Below are 18,464 nucleotides of genomic sequence, written 5' to 3' on the forward strand. Positions count from 1 at the left end.
ACCTCAGCAAGTCTTTTCCACCCTAAATGATTCTGTGATCATATTTCCTCTGGAATGAACAGTCCTCAAGGGAATGCCTACCACACCTTCAAAGGGAGAGAGGAGGATTGGGACCAAAGGGTTTGATGCATACGTTCAATCACCCACGTTTTCCTCTACAAATTCAACAGGCAAAACTGCTCTTCCATTTCTCTGCCCAAAATATCTGTTTGGTGTTGTTGATGAAGGATGGCTGGCGTTTCCGCCCAGTTCATTTCAGCAGTGGGTAAGTAACACCTCTGTATATAATCGGCCAAGGTGTCTTCCAACAGAGAGAAAGGAAAAATAAAAATGTAGAGACATCTCCCGATGCTTCCATTTCCCTGCCTAGTTAAACTGTAAACTCTTTAGAGCTAGGCTGTTTTTCAGCACAAAGTGAAACATTTACATACACGAAAAACCACCTTTTTAAAAATTACATACTTGTGTTATTCTTATTTCCTTGAAAATAACGTTATCAGCAAAACCCAGATCACAGAACTACAGGAGAACCATAGGAGACACATCAACAGTGATGAGAAAAGGAGCAAGAAACATAAAGGAAGGAAAACTGTATGTCAAAATACTTGAGATGTATCCACCAACATCAACGCAGAGTATTTGAATCCCAGTTCGACTGAAGTACAAAAACAAATTATAAGGCAGTCAGGAAATTGCAAATGTCGATTGGATATTGGATAGTAAGAAACTTGTTCATTTTTTTAAGGTGTTGGTGTTGGGAATCAATTTACAAAGGTAAAGGTATACGTAATGAAATTTACAGGTGAAATGGCATGTCTGGAACTTGCCTTATTTGAAACGAAATGTCTGGAATTCTAGGACAAAGGAGAGTGAGCAGGGATGCGGAAGAAACAAGATGGCCAGCCACTGATTACTGTTGAAGCTGATCGGTGTTCGTGGTTGTCCTCTACTCCTGTGATTGCTAGAAAAGCTACTAATAAATTTTAAAATAGAAAACATACATTCTTGTTTCTGAAACTGAGGTTGATCAGATTCACTTAATTTCTGAACAGGCTGTGATCGATGGTCAGTGACTTCCACCAAAGAACTAGCTCGCTTTTAGAGTACACCGAATCAGGACTGATGACAATGCTCGATACTGAGTTGAGCCCAGGAGAACTGGGGGCAGAGACAGTGGGGTGAAGAGATTAAAGACCTTAACTTCAATGCTTTTGAGACATTTTTTCTTTTTATGAGACAGAACAATAGCCGCTACATGCAAAAAAGAATGAGAAAACAGTTTCCACTTTCACCTACTTTTGTATTCCCAAAGAACTCAAAAGAGGATCGCGCCATAGCTGGTGCTTATTTATTTCCACCATTAGTTCGGCAACTTTATACCCAAGACAAAAGGGGGAAATAAACCTGGCTAGGGGTTGAGGTCCTGACCAGTCTGTAAGAGGAATGCTTTATCCCCAGGAGTCACACCGACGAAATAACGTGAGGTATCCAACAGATTGAATACATTGATAATCGGTCATCCGCAGAATGATCTTCTAAAGGCATGAACAATGTTAGGGTGTGTGTTGGTGAACAGGAAGTTAATACAGTAACTAGTGATTTATGAAAACTAGTGATTTATGAAAACAGTAATTAGTGATCTCCATGCGATGAACATGAATTACTTTACTAGCCCAAACTGACAACTTTTAAATTTAGAGAGTGTCCTTCTCAGAGAAATGCCACCCAAATCTACTCACCCCACATTACAAAGAGAGCGGCAAGAAGGTAGCATGTTTCCACTTTAGGTTGGAAACCGGAAGTTCACAGATACCATCTGTTTTAGCAAAGGACACAGAGAACTCGTCACGGGTCACAGCTTCATCCAGGAAGTGGCACACTTGTCTCAAGGAGACTCTGGTGTCCAGGCCTCATCCGCTGCTCGAATACCATAGTTCCTAAGTCATTCGTGAGGCGCAGGCCCTTTGGGTTCCTTACGTCCCCTTTACCTCCAGCGCCTAGGATTCCCTGGAGAGAGCAGCAGTCCTGTACAAGCTCAGAAACAGAATAATGATATCTTCCTTGTGCGTGGGTTCTTAGCCTGAGGGCGTTCAGAGTCCACGAACTCTCTGAAACCTTACATGAAGGTGTCTGTAGAAACTGTCTTCTGAATAGAAGACCCACAGCTTTCTTTCCTTTGGACTCTGAAAGGATTCATGGCATACAAACAAAACAAAAACCCGGCAATTCCCCCGTTGCTACAGAGGACTCACAATACATTCCCTAGCACAGTATTTCAGAAATCCACAGTGACTTTCAGGAAGAGGGATAAGAGCCCAATGCACCACTATATGCCAAGAAATCTTCTGGTGGGTTGGTAGAGAAGAGAAGATACTGACAGTAAATCCCAAATGAGGTGGTAGCAGAGACAAAAACAGCAGTTAATTTCAAATAGGGGCTACAGCAGAATGAGGGGAGCAGCAACCTGCCTGATGGGTTTGTCTCATCCAGGACCCTATTTCATAGATGCATCAGGCAACGGAGACTCAGAAAGATTCAGTGAATTACCCATGAATGTGCCAGTTAAGGGCAGACTCGAGCTGAAATCACTGACATCGAGAACCTTCTGTCCCAATCCCCTTTCTCTTCAACCCCACGCAGCTCTGGTGCTTGGCTGAAGCACTCCTGCTTGCCCCCACGGCCGAGCATTACCTCACCTGCCTTTCACTTCCTAATCACCTGTGTCACATGGCAGGGGCACTAAGAGGCCTTAAGAAGCTCTTCAAGCTTCTAACACACTGTGTCTCTGGGATGAAGCTAATTTATACAAGTTTGACCCTGGGTTTATGGCTCCCATCAGCTGCTTACTTGGGCAGTGAGTCAAAGCACATTAATCAAGCTGTTACCTTCCCAGGACACAAAATGCTTTGTTAGCTAACCCTCCTTTTCTCAAAGGAAAAAGAACTAAAATCTGGCCGAAGTCACCAACTCATTCCTAACCAATCTTCAAAGTGTTCGCGCAGTCATCCAACCTACAAATAATAACTTGGAAATTCCCAGGTGAGAAAGGGGATTCTGGGAGTATAAAAAAAAAAACCAACGTAAGGAGCCCTGGTTCACACCTAATGGCAAGTAAAAAAACCTAGCCCGCCATACACCTTCACCATGACCCATTACAATGAATACAGTTGCTCCGATTCACCCTTTTTTCTATTACATCTTTTTGCTCCTGCATAGCTCTGCATTCCCTGTGTGGGAGGTGAGCAGAAGCAAGCCAGGTGGTGGAAGCAGGCCAACCACAAGCTAAATTTTGCTGAAGAGACAATATCCACAGATCCTGAGACAATCTCACGGTATTTTTTTGAATAAAAAATTGAAAATGTCTTTAAAGGATTCCCTCAGTTTCTGTTTTAAAGATTTTTTTACTTATTTATTTGACAGAGAGACCAAGAGAGCACAAGCAGGGGGAGCGAGAGAGGGAGAAGCAGGCTGGGAGCCCAGTGTGGGGCTCAATCCCAGGACCCTGAGATCATGACCGGAGTCAAAGGCAGAGCCCAATGGACTGAGCCACTCAGACACCCCCCCCCTTTTTTAAAGATCTTATTTATTTATTCAACAGTGGGGGCGGGGAGGGAATAAGCAGGGGAATGGCAGGCGGAGGAAGAAGAAGAAGCAGGGTCCCCACCGAGCAGAGCTCGATCCCAGGACCCTGCGATCATGACCTGGACCAAAGGCAGACACTCAACCAACTGAGCCACCCAGGCACCCCTAAAGGATCCCTCATTTCACCAGTAAGGAAAAAGAGGTCTAGGGGAAAATCAGTAGCTTGTTTGAATTCACAAAAGTAGTCAGTCAGCTGGTGGGAGAACTGTGACTACCATCCAGGTTATGTGATTCTGTGGAAGTTCAATCTCCGCTGCACAGAAGTCTGCCAGCCAGCTCTGTCATATTTATGGGTTTAGTGCTCTGGATTTACCGATGTAACATTTCAAGGACGCTACCCTCTTTCTTCCTATTTTCCTGTTCCCTCCCAGACTCCTAGTTTTTCTTTCTATTTTAATTATCTTTCCTCTCAAAAAACACAGAAAATGTTCTTCAAACTTATCTTCATGGGATGCTTTGAAATGGTCTCAGATTTAACTGTTTTTCTTCGACAAAACAGACATCTTTTTGGCCAGAACAAAGCAGTCATTTGAATTAGCTTTGACTTAATGGAGTTAAGTTATGGTAAACAGTTAATAAGTCCACATCCTTGGTACAGCCTCTGAAAGAAAAGTCTTCATGAGAGAGAGGGTTAGAGAGAAAAGAAAGCCCAGGAAGCCATCAACCGGAAGAATTAGTATTGGTTATGCCATTTTAAAAGAATTTTAAAAGACATTTTTCCATCAAACTATGAAACTCTAAGAAGGGACACTTTTCCCTCACAATATCATCTTTTAAATGCCCCAAACCAATGATCAAACTCTATTACATTCCCTTCTGCAGTGCCATTTTTTTGGCCAACAAGCCTCACAGTCTCCTGGGAAAAGGAGGGATCAATGCCACTGAGCCCTGATAAACTGCTTCAGCATCACCACACCTAGCAGTTTCCCAGTTAACTGTGGGCTTCCCAGGTGTTCGCCGTCTCAGCACACAGTACTCATCGCTAACATTTCCGGAGTCAGGCTCACATCAGTACCGGCTATAATTTTCAAACTTCCAAATCCACCCAGTTTCTTCTCCTCTGATCTTGCCATTGTGAAAATTAGTAAAGGGAAACCTCGCTAAAGTCTAGTCTGGAGGGCAGGCTCAAAGAGACAGCCATGCTACTCAGGTCAGTCAAAGGAAGCACTGTCAATTTCAGACCCAGACAGAGAAAGACTTACATTGTATCTCCTGCAAGAAATCAACTACCCTAGCATCCCCTTACCTGATTTCAAGCTTTACTACAAAGCTGTGATCACCAAGACAGCATGGTACTGGCATAAAAACAGACACATAGACCAGTGGAACAGAGTAGAGAGCCCAGATATGGACCATCAACTCTAAGGTCAAATAATCTTCGACAAAACAGGAAAAAATATACAATGGAAAAAAGACAGTCTCTCTTAAATGGTGCTGGGAAAACTGGGCAGCTATATGTAGAAGAATGAAACTCGACCATTCTCTTACACCGTACACAAAGATAAACTCAAAATGGGTAAAAGATCTCAACGTGAGACAGGAATCCATCAGAATCCTAGAGGAGAACATAGGCAGTAATCTCTTTGATATCAGCCACAGCAACTTCTTTCAAGATAATGTCTCCAAAGGCAAAGGAAACAAAAGCGAAAATGAACTTTTGGGACTTCATCAAAATCAAAAGCTTCTGTACAGCAAAGGAAACAGTCAACAAAACAAAGAGGCAACCCATGGAATGGGAGAAGATATTTGCAAATGACAGTACAGACAAAAGGTTGATATCCAGGATCTATAAAGAACTCCTCAAACTCAACACACACAAAACAGATAATCATATCAAAAAATGAGCAGAAGATGTGGACACACACTTCTCCAATGAAGACATACTAATGGCTATCAGACACATGAAAAAGTGTTCATCATCACTAGCCATCAGGGAGATTCAAATAAAAACCACATTGAGATACCACCTTAACACCAGTTAGAATGGCCAAAATTAGCAGAACGGGGAAACAACATGTGTTGGAGGGGATGTGGAGAAAGGGGAACCCTCTTCCACTGTTGGTGGGAATGCAAGTTGGTGCAGCCTCTTTAGAGAACAGTGTGGAGGTTCCTCAAGAAATTAAAAATAGAATTTCCCTATAACCCTGCAATTGCACTACTGGGTATTTACCCCAAAGATACAGATGTAGTGAAAAGAAGGGCCATCTATACCCCAATGTTTATAGCAGCAATGGCCACGGTCGCCAAACTGTGGAAAAAACCACGATGCCCTTCAACGGATAAGGAAGATGTGGTCCATATACATTATGGAGTCTTATGCCTCCATCAGAAAGGATGAATACCCAACTTTTGTAACAACATGGACGGGACTGGAAGAGATTATGCTGAGTAAAGTAAGTCAAGCAGAGAGAGTCAATTATCATATGGCTTCACTTATTTGTGGAGCATAACAAATAGCATGGACGACATGGGGAGATAGAGAGGAGAAGGGAGTTGGGGGAAATTGGAAGGGGAGGTGAACCATGAGAGACTATGGACTCTGAAAAATAATCTGAGGGTTTTGAAGGGGTGGGGGGTGGGAGGTCAGGGTACCAGGTGGTGGGTATTATAGAGGGCACAGATTGCATGGAACACTGGGTGTGGTGCAAAAATAATGAATACTGTTATGCTGAAAATAAAAAATAAATTTAAATAAATAAACTGGTTAAAAAAAAAAAAAGAAATCAACTACCCTGTAACTCAGCCAATAAGAAACAGTCATCACCCTCGACTTGGGCTTTTCTGCTGCTGATGGCATTCAAAACGACCTTTCTCCACTTCCTTTTTCTCTGTAAAATAATGTTCCTCTCCCTTGTTGCTTGGACTTGCCTATGGTTTTGCCATAGCTTTCAGGTCTCAAATTACATTTCTCTACTTTTCCCAAATAAACACATTTTGCTAGTGAAATAAGTGACTTTCATTTTTAAAGTTAACACCATCAACACTATAAAGTGCTTGGCATACAAAACAGGGGATTCGGTAAGTGACGGCAGAAATCCTGTTGAGACACTTTCCTTGGAAATTCTCTCCTTCCTGAGCATCCACGTTATTACACGGTGCCAGTCCTTCTCGTGATCACCTACCACTTTGCCTTCTCTTAACTCCTAAAATAAGTCAACCCCCAAGATTCTTGTTTACATTTTCTTCTTTCTCACCCTACAATCGTCCAGCCACTTTCCCTAGTTTTGAATAAACACCTCTATCCAGAGACCTCGATAATTTGAACCTCTTGCCCCCAGCCCCAATATGCACCCCATGTCCCTGTTTCTAATGATGCACCAAGCACCACAATGAGGAGCTTTAATACCCCTCCTCATCCCTGCACAACACATGGGACACATGTCAGGAGGCATCAACAGACCCGGGTTCAAGCAGAAGTTTACCACCTACATGTCATATGCCCCAGGACAGTTATTTAGCTCTTTAGCTAGTTTTAGCTAAATTAATAGCTAATTTAGCTCTTTAGGCATAGTTTTCTCATCTATGTGATGAGAAAAACAAGTGACATTCAAAGGCCATTGTGAAGACTAAATGAATTTCCATTTGTCATTTCCAATTGTAATCTGACCCGTATCACACCAAAAAAACCCAGTAGTTCTTTTCTGAATCTTTATTACAAATCAGCTCCTCACAGTGCCCATTTCTGTTAATGCCTCTTTGTCTTTACTTGTGGGGAGGCTCAAAACCCTTGAGTCTGACTGACCCTTCCTCACCCTTTTCAATCAAATCAACTGCCCAGGCCTTCCTTTTACTTTCTTTTTCTGTAGCCACTATCACTGCCACAGACACTCTTGCCAGTTACAGGCATCTACTCAACCACCGTTGGATCCATGTTAAAACACAGCTGCCCCTCCATTAATTCCTCTTGTTCAGAAACCTCTGACTGACAGCCTTCAAAGAAGCACAAACTCCAATTCCTCAACAATGTAGCCCAAGACTCTCTTACCTCTCCCTAACCTCTAATCAGCTAACCTCAGGCCAAAGGGACTGCTTTATGACCCCCAAGAAAGTTCCCAGGGTTTTTCCTCTCTAGCCATGCTCTTCCTTCTCAGAACGGCATGAGGCAGTCTGTCCTTTCCTGGAGGGAAGCAACACCCGGAGTGGTAAAAACTTGGATTCTGGAGCCACACCACCTGCATGAATCCAGCCTCTAACTCTACAATCTTAAGCAAGTTCCTCAATCTCTTCGAGCCTTGGTGGGGTTTTTTCATCTGTAAAATGGGTCACAACTGTATCTACTCTATAAAGATTACTGTTAGGTGCTCAGAGAGAATTATTACTGTTTCACTTTGTATGATTTCTTTGAGGTACTTTTCCTTATCTTGTTCTGTCTGATATTAGTTTTTAAAATATAATCAGAGTTACAATAATTTGCATCTTGTTTGTCCTCTCTCTGTCCCACCTCCCAACTGTCAGCTCCTGTTGGGAACAGACTTATTTACTCACTTTGGTTATCCCCCACATAATGAGCCCTCAATTATTCCTTGAAATGGGTAAAATTAGGTGTACTTATTTCTCTCCCTCGGTCTCAACAGGAAGAGCTAATAAGATCAGGAAATGTAGTGATGTGGCCAAGATCACGCCAGGTAAGGCAGAGCCCTGGAAACAACCTAGCTCTCCTAAAAGGATCCAATAACCTGTCAGCACCAAGAGCCAAGCATGCTTAATTATCCTGCTAAATAAGTAGACATGATAGAAAGTGGTGATTAGCTTCAGAAGTTAAGACAGAATGTTCTTGAAAAAGAATCCTGCATCCCTTGGCCCAACGCCAGCACCCCTTATTTGCATCCAATTGTTCTGTGGGTATCTTCCCCTCCACTCGAAGATTTTAACATCCAGTTCAGCTCTGCAGAGAACAGAGGTGGCACAAAGCTGTGTTTGTATTTAAGGTAGGAAACGCCACTAGACTCTGCCAGCCTGACAGGACAGCTGCTTCTCTCTCATCCCTGGAGGAAAGACAGGACTAGAACTAACATAAATTAAGCCATGAACGAAAAAGAGACTAATAACTTGAGAAGTTGTGTGGTTGGGGTGGGAAGGTAGAACAGCAAGCACCATCAAACACAGGAGAACCTGATACTCAACACTGAAAGTGTCCACTCAGACCAAAGCTTACCCTCTGGCAGTTTTCAAGAGTTTTGTGTTTTGGCTTGGTTTTCTTACTAGTATAATAGGAAGGGCATGCATGTCTTGATTTCTCTTCTGACCTACAAGCAATCAGCCTAAAAAACCCTTTTCCTAAGGGTCCAGCATTAAGCTCTGAGACACACATAAGCTCTTGAAGGAATTTGTAAAAAGGGTACATGCTCTACAGAAAATAGGTGACCAGAAATAGTCACCAAACCACCAATTCAATCAATACACACAATACCTAGTAGCGAATAGGGAAACAGAAATTAAAGAGTTCCTCATAGCAAGTGCCCCCAAGCTAATCCAGACTGAGGCCACAGTTTTGTAGAATTCAACTGACATTTACCTTATTTTAAAAAAAAGAAAAAAAGCAGGGGAGCATTTCTTCAGGTTTATTTCACATGTGATTTCTCATTTCTGGGGTAGGCTGGTTTTACATTAAAACAGATCTGGCAGGGATCCCTGGGTGGCTCAGTGGGTTAAGGCCTCTGCCTTCGACTCAGGTCATGATCCCGGGGTCCTGGGATCAAGCCCCACATCGGGCTCTCTGCTCAGCGGGAGCCTGCTTCCCCCTCTCTCTGCCTGCCTCTCTGCCTACTTCTGATCTCTGTGTGTCAAATAAATGAATGAAAATCTTAAAAAAAAAAAAAGAACTGGCATCATACACTCATCAAAAAGAAAAAAAAGGGAAAATTTCATATATATATTAAAAAAAAAGTATCAAGAGAATGAGAAGACAAACCACAGACTGTGAGAAAATATAAAGACACATCCGATACAGAACTGTTATCCAAAATATGTTAAGAACCCTTAACATTTAACAGTAAGAAAATGAATGACTTGACTTAAAAAAGGGCAACAGATCTAAACAGACAGCTCACCAAAGATCGATAGATGGCAAAAAAGCCTTATGAAAAACTGTTCAATGTTATATGTCATTAGGGATCTACGCATTAAAACAACAATGACATACCACCACACAGTTATCAGAATAGCAAAAAAACTTAGAACATTGGCAATACCAGATGCTGGTGAGGATGCGAAGGAACAGGAACTCTCTCTTACTGCTGCTGAGAACGCAAAATGGGACAGCCACTTCGGAAGAGAGATTGGCAGTTTCTTACAAAACTAAATAAGCATTTTACCCCCTATAATCCAATATTCTCACTCCTTGATATTTATAGAAATGAGCTGAAAACTTCTGTCTACACTTAAAACCAGCATGTGGAGGTTTACAGCAGCTTGATGCATCATCACCAATATTTGGAAACAACCCAGATGTCCTTCAAGAGATCAATGGACAAATTGCCGTACCTCTAGAAAACAGAATATTATTCAGAGTTAATTAATAAGAAATGAGCTAGCAAGTCATGACAAGCCATGGGAGGACCTTAATGTCTCTTACTAAGTGAAAGAAGCCTATCTGAAAAGGCTACATCTACATAACACTATGATTCCAACTATATGACCTTCTGGAAAAGGCCAACTATGGAGATGGTAAAAAAGAACAGTGTTTGCCAGGAGTTAGAGGGGAGAGAAGGATGAACAGGTGGAGCACAGAGGATGTTTTAGGGCCATGAAACTATTCCGTATGATACTAGGGTGGTGGATGCATGTCATTACATATTTGTCAAAACCGTCATGGAATGTACAACCCCAAAATGCACTAAAATGCACTACGGACTTTGGGTGATAATGATGTGTCAATATGGGTTCATGGATTTAACACACCACTCTGATATGGGAGGTTGATAAAGGGGCAGGCTGTACATTTTTACGGCCATAGACCACACTGGGACTCTCTGTACTTTGTGCCCAATCTTGCTGTGAACCTAAAACTGCTCTACTAATAAAGGCTACCTTTTACAAAATTGTATCTATTTCCTCTGCTTATAGAGCACATAAGCACCCACCCTGTGCCACAACTCACTGTAGAAAACTGGCAATGACGCACTATTGGGAAAAAATCAAAATGAAATATTTTTAAAATATAACATTCATTCGCTCAACAGTTACTGAACATTTACCATGTGTTACTACCCATTATTCTGGGTTCTGTTCTGTGGAGGTTACATTCTAATGAAATAATCTTAAAAATCCACTTTTTTTTTTTTAAGATTTTATTTATTTATTTGACGGAGAGAGAGTACAAGTAGGCAGAGAGGCAGGCAGAGAGAGGAAGGGAAGCAGGCTCCCCACTGAGCAGAGAGCCCAATGTGGGACTCGATCCCAGGACCCTGAGATCATGACCTGAGCCGAAGGCAGGGGCTTAACCCACTGAGCCACCCAGGTGCCCCCAAAATCCACTTATTAAAAAACATTTTATTTATTTATTTGAGAGAAAGAGAGCATGAGCAGGCAGAGGGACAAAGAGAGAGGGAGAAGCGGGCTCCCCACTGAGCAGGGAGCCCCACTGGGCCCTTGATCCCAGGACTCTGAGAGCATGACCTGAGCCAAAGGCAGATGCTTAACTGAGCCACCCAGGTACCCCCAAAATCTACTGCTCTCAAAACCACCTACTGCTAACAGAAATCACTGCTGATACTTGCCTAAGAGATTATCAAAAAAAGAGAAAAAAGACTATGAAAGAAAATAACAGTGATTATTTGAAATATACAAAGGTTCCCAGGTTGCGGGGGGCAGGGGGGCCAGGGGGCAACAAAGGGCAGTATGTTCTTCCAGTGGTGCCCTGCCTAACTGTTATCAGGCATCAAAGGTGTGCTAACCACTTGAATATGCACAGCACCGAAACGATGAAAGTGACACATTTATTATTAATAAGACCCAGGTAGAATGGTTCCTGTTTTCTAACTTAGGATATGACCCTAAGAAAAGTTCTTGGAAGGCAATACATATCTAAAATGCCTCTCAGGGGGCGCCTGGATAGCTCAGTGGGTTAGAGCCTCTGCCTTGGGCTCAGGTCATGATCCCAGGGTCCTGGGACAGAGCCCCACATCGGGCTCTCTGCTTGTCAGGGAGCCTGCTTCCCCCTCTCTCTGCCTACCTCTCTGCCTACTTGAGATCTCTTGTCTCTCAAATAAATAAATAAAATCTTTAAAATGCCTCTCAGAATACAAGTACGCCCTTCCTCCCTAACTACATACGTTTTAGCAAATTAAAGCTGCACCTATAGGGATATATATAAGATGCACACTTCACCCTTTGCAGGAAGGGACACGAAGACTTGCACATGTCCTTCCCCACACCTAGCTGTAACACTGTTGCCAGGCTATAGATACACAGTGAATGGCTGAACAAATGCAGGAATGGCAACTACTATCCCATTTGCCGTTAAAATGGCTCATGTGCTTAAGGACAACCCACAGCACACTGTGTTTGTATGCAGGCTTCCAAAGTGCTGTGTTGCCTTGAGGTTAGGGGAAAAGGTGGCACAGTCAGCCTCTGGAGTTGGATTCAGCCTCTTGTGGTGGGTAAGCACCTTTCTACCAGAAAGGAGAAGCCGGCTGACCTTTCTACCTTCCCCATTAATACATGATACAATAACGCCCAAACCCATATCCCACCCAAGTGATGCTACTCCCCCAGAGGTAAAAAAAGGAATTAATTCCTTCCTCACCTTAGCCTTACCTCTTGCCTCCCCAAACTGTTTCTGCAGAAGGAAACTTCTGATTTTCTCAGATGTGCAACAAAAGGCCCTTCCTACAAGATTATGGAGAGGTGGGCACGACATCAAGGGGGCAGGCATTGAGGCCAGCCCCCCCCCCATACTATCTCAATAAAACACCATAAGCACTTAACAGTGATGTCTGAGTCAACCTCAAGCTCGGGAAACTCAGCAACACACAGGTCTGCTTTGGCATATTTCCAGAAGGTGCTTTTTATTTGTTTGTTTGTTTGTTTATTTATTTATTTTTAATTTTTTAAATTGGGCATGGAGTCGAACATGGGGCTTGAACCACGACCCCAAGACCAAGACCTGAGCTGAGATCAAGAGTTGGACGCTCAACTGACTAAGCCACCCAGGCTCCCAGAAGGTGCTTATTTCTTGTGGCAGTCACATGAAAATTAACTAAGAAAACGATCCCTCTGACCTGTCTCCCAAACTGTCAACATGCAAATGATGTTTCATGTCTACATTTCTGCACTGTCAGTCATTACCAATTTATAGTCAACTCAACTCAGTTCCTGAAGGTCCACTGTATGCCAGGCTGCGTTCTGCACATACGGTTCCTGCCATGAGCAGGGAATATGCAAATGTTCCCATATGGGGTGCGGGCTTATTCAGGTTTGTGTTCATTGGGAAGACACTGAGCTCCAGGTATTTCAGACAACGCAAAAAATTCGAGAGGCTGCATGTGACCTGGAGTGTCAAGAAAGGCGGCTTATGCTCAAAGATCTTATTCCAGGCAAACAGTTCTGTGCTCAAAGATCTTATTCCAGGCAAACAGTTCTGTGCTCAAAGATCTTATTAGGGGTTCTGAACCTGAGCTTTCGAACTGACACCCATGGGAGCTTAAGGGCATAAGAAGAACGAATTTATGAAAAACCAGTGCCTTTAAGAATGAGATCTAGTAGGATGAATTTAAAAACCCAACAATGTTCCCGGTAGGAAATTTGGAAAGTGAAAGATCTCAGAGGAAAAAGGAAGGGAGACCTGGCAATATTCTCCCAGGGTAAACAAAGATCCACCTATTCTGAACAGGATTGGGAGTCAACAGACCCAAATTTCCAGCCTATTTCCAGATCAGAAACTGGGACTTAGAGCAAATTTCTTAACTTCCCTCTGACCCTCCATTTCCTCAATTTTTCAATGGAGAGAATACTACATAAGTCATCAGATTAGGGCAATGTATGGAAATTACCCAGTTCAATAGTCGATACATAGATGTTCAATAAACAGTTAACTGCTGCTGTCATCAAGTGCAAAAAGCAGCACAAAAAGCTGTCCAGTGAGGGTTAAGTGAGGGATTACAGAACAGCAGCACCTTTGGGGAAAATCTGAGAGTCTGATCTGCCTTGCACTTTTACATACAACATTTTAATCCTGGTAGATGGCTTGGACTATAAAAATCAAAGCAACATGACAGATGTCAGTGGTTTCATGGCCAAATACCAGGGCAGCCTTTGTTGGTGCTGCTTTCTAGAAAGTACATCTCACCTGCACAACTGAGAGAGAATAGTCACCTTCTTCAGTCCAGGAGCCAGGCGGAAACTCACTAATTACCCACCTGGGATTAATCGATTCCGTACCCTGTCTATAAGAGTTCGAAAACATAGGCTGGCAAAGAACTTATTCAACAAACTTTTAATGAGTGTCGTTGTATTAGACACTGTGATGGATCCTTTTAGGGCCTCTTAATCCAGGAGCACACAGAAAAGCACCAGAGACTCTCATGACCCAGATGACTTCGATTCACAACTGCGAGGAATCCTCACAGGTCTGAGAAAGGCTTCACCCCTTTTTTTATAGAAAAGGAAAGAGATAAATTAAGACATATGCATTCTTTCACTCATTCCTCATTTACTCATGCATTTCAAAGAAACATCTGTTCTGCACTGCTAGGTATAAAACACCAGGTCGAGAAAGCCATTACCCTCAAGGGGTTTACAGTCCCAAGGGCATAAAATTAACATCTAGCTATCACAAGGAGGAACAGAGGTAGGAGGCATCCCAAGCATACAAAGTACCATGGGGATGGGATGAACTCTCACTGGGAGGTCTGGGAAGCCTTCTAGATGGGTGCTACATCAGATAGGCAAGGATTTGCAGAAACTAATCAGAGGTTGCGCAGGGATGCCAAACAAGCATGGAATTCAACGCGGTGGAGACACTGGGGGAAGTCTATCTGTGGCGTCTGGAAATGGGGAGCTGTTTGTTGCAAGAATGGGTAGGTATTTTGGGGTACCCTGGATCCAATGGAAATAGGTGGGCCCAGAACCGTGAAAGGTTTTATATGCCCAGCTAAGGAGGTAACTATACTGAGTACATTAACATTACATAGTGCTAAGAAACCTGTTCAGGAGTGGGGGTGGGGGGGAGAAGGAAAAGAAATCGGATCTTAGATCCAAAGAAAAGCCCACATAGCACTGGCAGAGCTTCAGGCTCCAGACCTCTTAAAACGGCTCTGCAGTTTTGGGGGAAGGGGTTCCCACCCTCCATGAGCAGGCAATATCTTTCTTGTCTTAATTTATCCTCCTTACCATCAATTTTTGCCCTTTCTCTTTCCCTTAGCCAGATGCTAGAAATGAGGCAAACACGTAGATTCTGAGGAAATCCAAGGAGCTTTTTGGGGGGTGGGGTGGGGGAGGAAATGTGGTGCAACTCCATCGGCCTTAGTCATACAACCTTCAGTGAGGTCAGCTTCATACCACCGCCTCACGCCAGCTGCACCAGCTCGTTTGCCCCAGTCTGATTTGTTTCCATTCACCTCCTTAATCTCAATGGTTTTTGAAGGCCATCAATGTTTCCCTTTGTGTGTAATGTAAAGGGTGGCCTGACTTCCCTTTTATGATTCTGCTTCACTCTGGTGCCATCTTATTCTCTTTGGGGGCCCAGCTGGAATTCTGACATCAAATTCTCCCCCAACAACAACCTCCACCTCCAACATTTGCACACGCACACACAGCCAAGATGTTCCAACTCGAAATCATCTTCCAAACTGACAGAGCTTTCCCCCTTTATTTTGCCATCTTCAGGCCCTCAGCCTGGACACCTGGGTTTCTCCCTCAACCCCCCATTCTTACCTTACCTTCAGAAGTTTCATTTCTCCTACAGAAATCAGTGTAAACAGTGTGTTTCTCCCTACAAACCCTTTATACAAGGTGTAGGGCTCTGCCCTACCACCTCCTCCTTAACCATGAGCCTTGGGTGCTCCTGCCTCACCACCAAGTGTCATTTTTAAAGGTCCATCTGGCTCTTAAAATAAATTCCACATTAACTAATATCCATGTATTGTCTTGTTAAGAGAAAGAGGTAACCATCTGGGTATGGCATTAAAAAAAAAAAAAAAAAAAGACGGGAAGGGGAAAAGGAGAACCAGAGGCCTTGGTCAAGTGAGTTCAGATACAGCAATAACACTTGGGCCGTGTTCAAAGTTGCCCACTCATCCATCACAGCTCCTCAAAGACTATTAACTTGCTAGCCATTATCCAACCACCTTCACCACACCCTCAGTCCCCCAGGGAAGAGCATAAGGCCAGAGGGGATGCGGCGTATTCATGTCACCCCCAACCCCAGGTAAGAGACAAATAAGTCCGCTATAAAAGCGGGAATACAACAAGCCCAAATTGAACCCAGCCTACCGCTCCTTGCAGCAAGGGATGAGTGATTCACTCCTGGGGTGGGGGGGACAGTGAGGAAAAAGGAAAATCGTGGAAAGTCCCAGAGGAAGTGGTAACCCTATTCTCGAAGCCTGGCCAGAATGTACACTGGCTCATAGGTACACTCAGCGCCCCTGCGGCCGCTGCTCTCCCACCTCAACCTCTTCTCACTCGCCCTCTCCTCCCAACACGCGTCTCACCCCCATGCCTCCACTCACAGCATTATCCTTGGGTGAATGTATCAGCTTTGTCCCGCTACCCGCCACCGGCAGACATGGACATCTGGGGTTGGGAAGTCCACCACAGATCAACGGGGCGACGAGCTGCTGCCCATCTTCCCACCCACTCATCCTTATTGTGCCATTTGCCCAGTCTGATGGCAGCCCAAGCCGCTGATGTGAGTCGGCTAGAATGCAGCGGAGAGGGCAGAGGAGGAACACATAGCACAGGGGCCCAAGAGGACCCGCTGCCCCTCCTTGAAGTGCCCCACCCCCACCCCTCCAGCCTCGAGTCGGGCTGGGGGCGCAGACAGACAAGGGAAGGGAAGCACACTCGGTCCCTGTCCGCAGCTGCACACAAAGCCCTTCACCTTCTCCTTGCCTTCCAAGCTCCTCCCTGGGCTTCGTTTTTCCGAGGGTCTCGGATGCCCCCTTCGGTGGTCGGCGGGACGGTCCCACCCGCCTTCGCCGTTCTGCCCCCTCCTCCCTAGCGTCTCAGCCGCCTCTTCCCCGCCCCTCGCCACAGACCCCGGAGGGAGCTCAGCCCGGGTTCGGGGCCGCAAGAGCACCCCCCGCGCGCGGGGCCCCTGCGCCCCGGGGGAGCGGACAGCGGTCCAGCGCGCGCCGCACAACTTCGCCCAGCCTCTCCGCCACCCGCTCGCGGGCGCACAGTCCATCCCCGCAGCGGTCGGGTCGGGTGCCCGACCAATCCCAGCCGCTCGAGAGCCCCGCCGCAGCCACGCTCCTACCTGCGCGGCGGCGAGAAGCGAGTGCAGCACGCGCCCCGGCCGGAGTCCCGCGCCGCGTCTGCCCTTGTGCTGCTGCTGCGGCGGCGGAGTCTGCAGCGGCCGCGGGCTGGCTGGCTGGCTGGCTGCCCGGCTGACTCCTCACTGGGGCTTCCTGTAGGGCTGGACAAAGGACATTTCCTGGGAGGAGCAGGGGAATGTTCCCAGCATGCCTCGATTTGTAGTTCCCGGGGACTTCCTGCCACCAGGGCAGAGGGCGCGGAGGCTTCCCCAGCCACACGCGCACTCCGCACGCGAGGACACGCGCTCGCTCCTTCTCTCGCGCTCCAGGACTGGGAGCCGCAGGGGCGTCTAGCCCTGGGCCCGGCCCCGCCCCACGGCCCCGCCCCGCAGCCCCGCCCCGCCCCGCGGCCCCGCCCCGCGGCCCCGCCGAGCGCGACTCCGCTCTCCCGAACACGGCCGCCCCCGCAGCTGGTGGCCTGTAGCTGAGCTGTCGCGGGGTGCCGGAGGACTCCGCGGTGAGAGCTGCCATTTCTTCGGATGGGGGAAGTTTGGGGTGGGTTCTTTTTGAGTTGACTTGTTTTTTCAATAGATTTTCTTTTTCTTTTTCCTTGTCTTTTTTAAACCGCCGGAATCCTGCTGGGGGCGGTATAAAGAACTTGACTGCTCACCAGGAATTCAGGTTCCTTAAGATTTGGGTGCTCATCCTTAAAACCTTAAGACCTGTTTTGTTTCCAGATCCTGACCCCGTGACATTGCTCTCTCCCATGTTGGCCTTGTCCCAGGCGTGTTTTCAAGAAAAGTAATTAAATTAAGAGATTGAAGACAAATTGCATGAATTAACTCCAAGACAGGTAAAACAACAACAACAACAAAACAACCTGTGCTGCAGCCTTAGGAGCATGCTGGAATTTCTGTTTCTCTTTCTCTTGTTCGCCTTTAGGATTTGGTTTCGTCCGCCTTACAAACAGACGCGATGGTCATCTGTATCAGGGGTTTAGGAACATTGGGCATTGGCTATAAGAGAGAACTCCACTTCCAGCCCAGCCTATCTCAGGAGTCCTCCTCAAATTCCTATCTAATTCTGGAATTGCATACCCAGGACACTCATGGGAAAAATCAGGGAAGGGCCACATGGAGACTTAGGAAAAGCAGTGCTCTCTCCTTAGGGAGGGTGATCAGAATGTAATGAACGGAGCTAGGAAAGGAAGAGTTCCAACATGCTCTAAAATGTGTTTGAAATGTAACCAGAAAGAGGGTCATAATGACCGTGCTTATCCATTCGGTCTCTCACATTTCAAATGCGCATGTGCACATTCAATGTGCACTTAAGAAAAGTGCATCCACGTTGCGGTTCTAGTTCTTTCTCTTGAGATACTTAACCACAGGGATAAGATGGGCTGGATCC

At 45.3% G+C, this 18,464-nt stretch overlaps 1 protein-coding gene across 1 annotated transcript in view; it reads right to left on the reverse strand.

Annotated features, from left to right (window-relative positions):
* Positions 1-17,432, reverse strand: part of ZNF697 (zinc finger protein 697) — a 29,058-nt gene extending 11,626 nt beyond the window's left edge. Inside the window, exon 1 of the mRNA XM_059374394.1 lies at positions 17,060-17,432. The gene's annotated coding sequence lies outside the window, so the exon portion shown is untranslated. The remainder of the gene's footprint in view (positions 1-17,059) is intronic.
* Positions 17,433-18,464: the final 1,032 nt, after the last annotated feature.

The sequence above is a fragment of the Mustela nigripes genome, chromosome 14 (genome assembly GCF_022355385.1).
Source record: "Mustela nigripes isolate SB6536 chromosome 14, MUSNIG.SB6536, whole genome shotgun sequence".
In the NCBI taxonomy this organism is placed as follows: Eukaryota; Metazoa; Chordata; class Mammalia; order Carnivora; family Mustelidae; genus Mustela; species Mustela nigripes.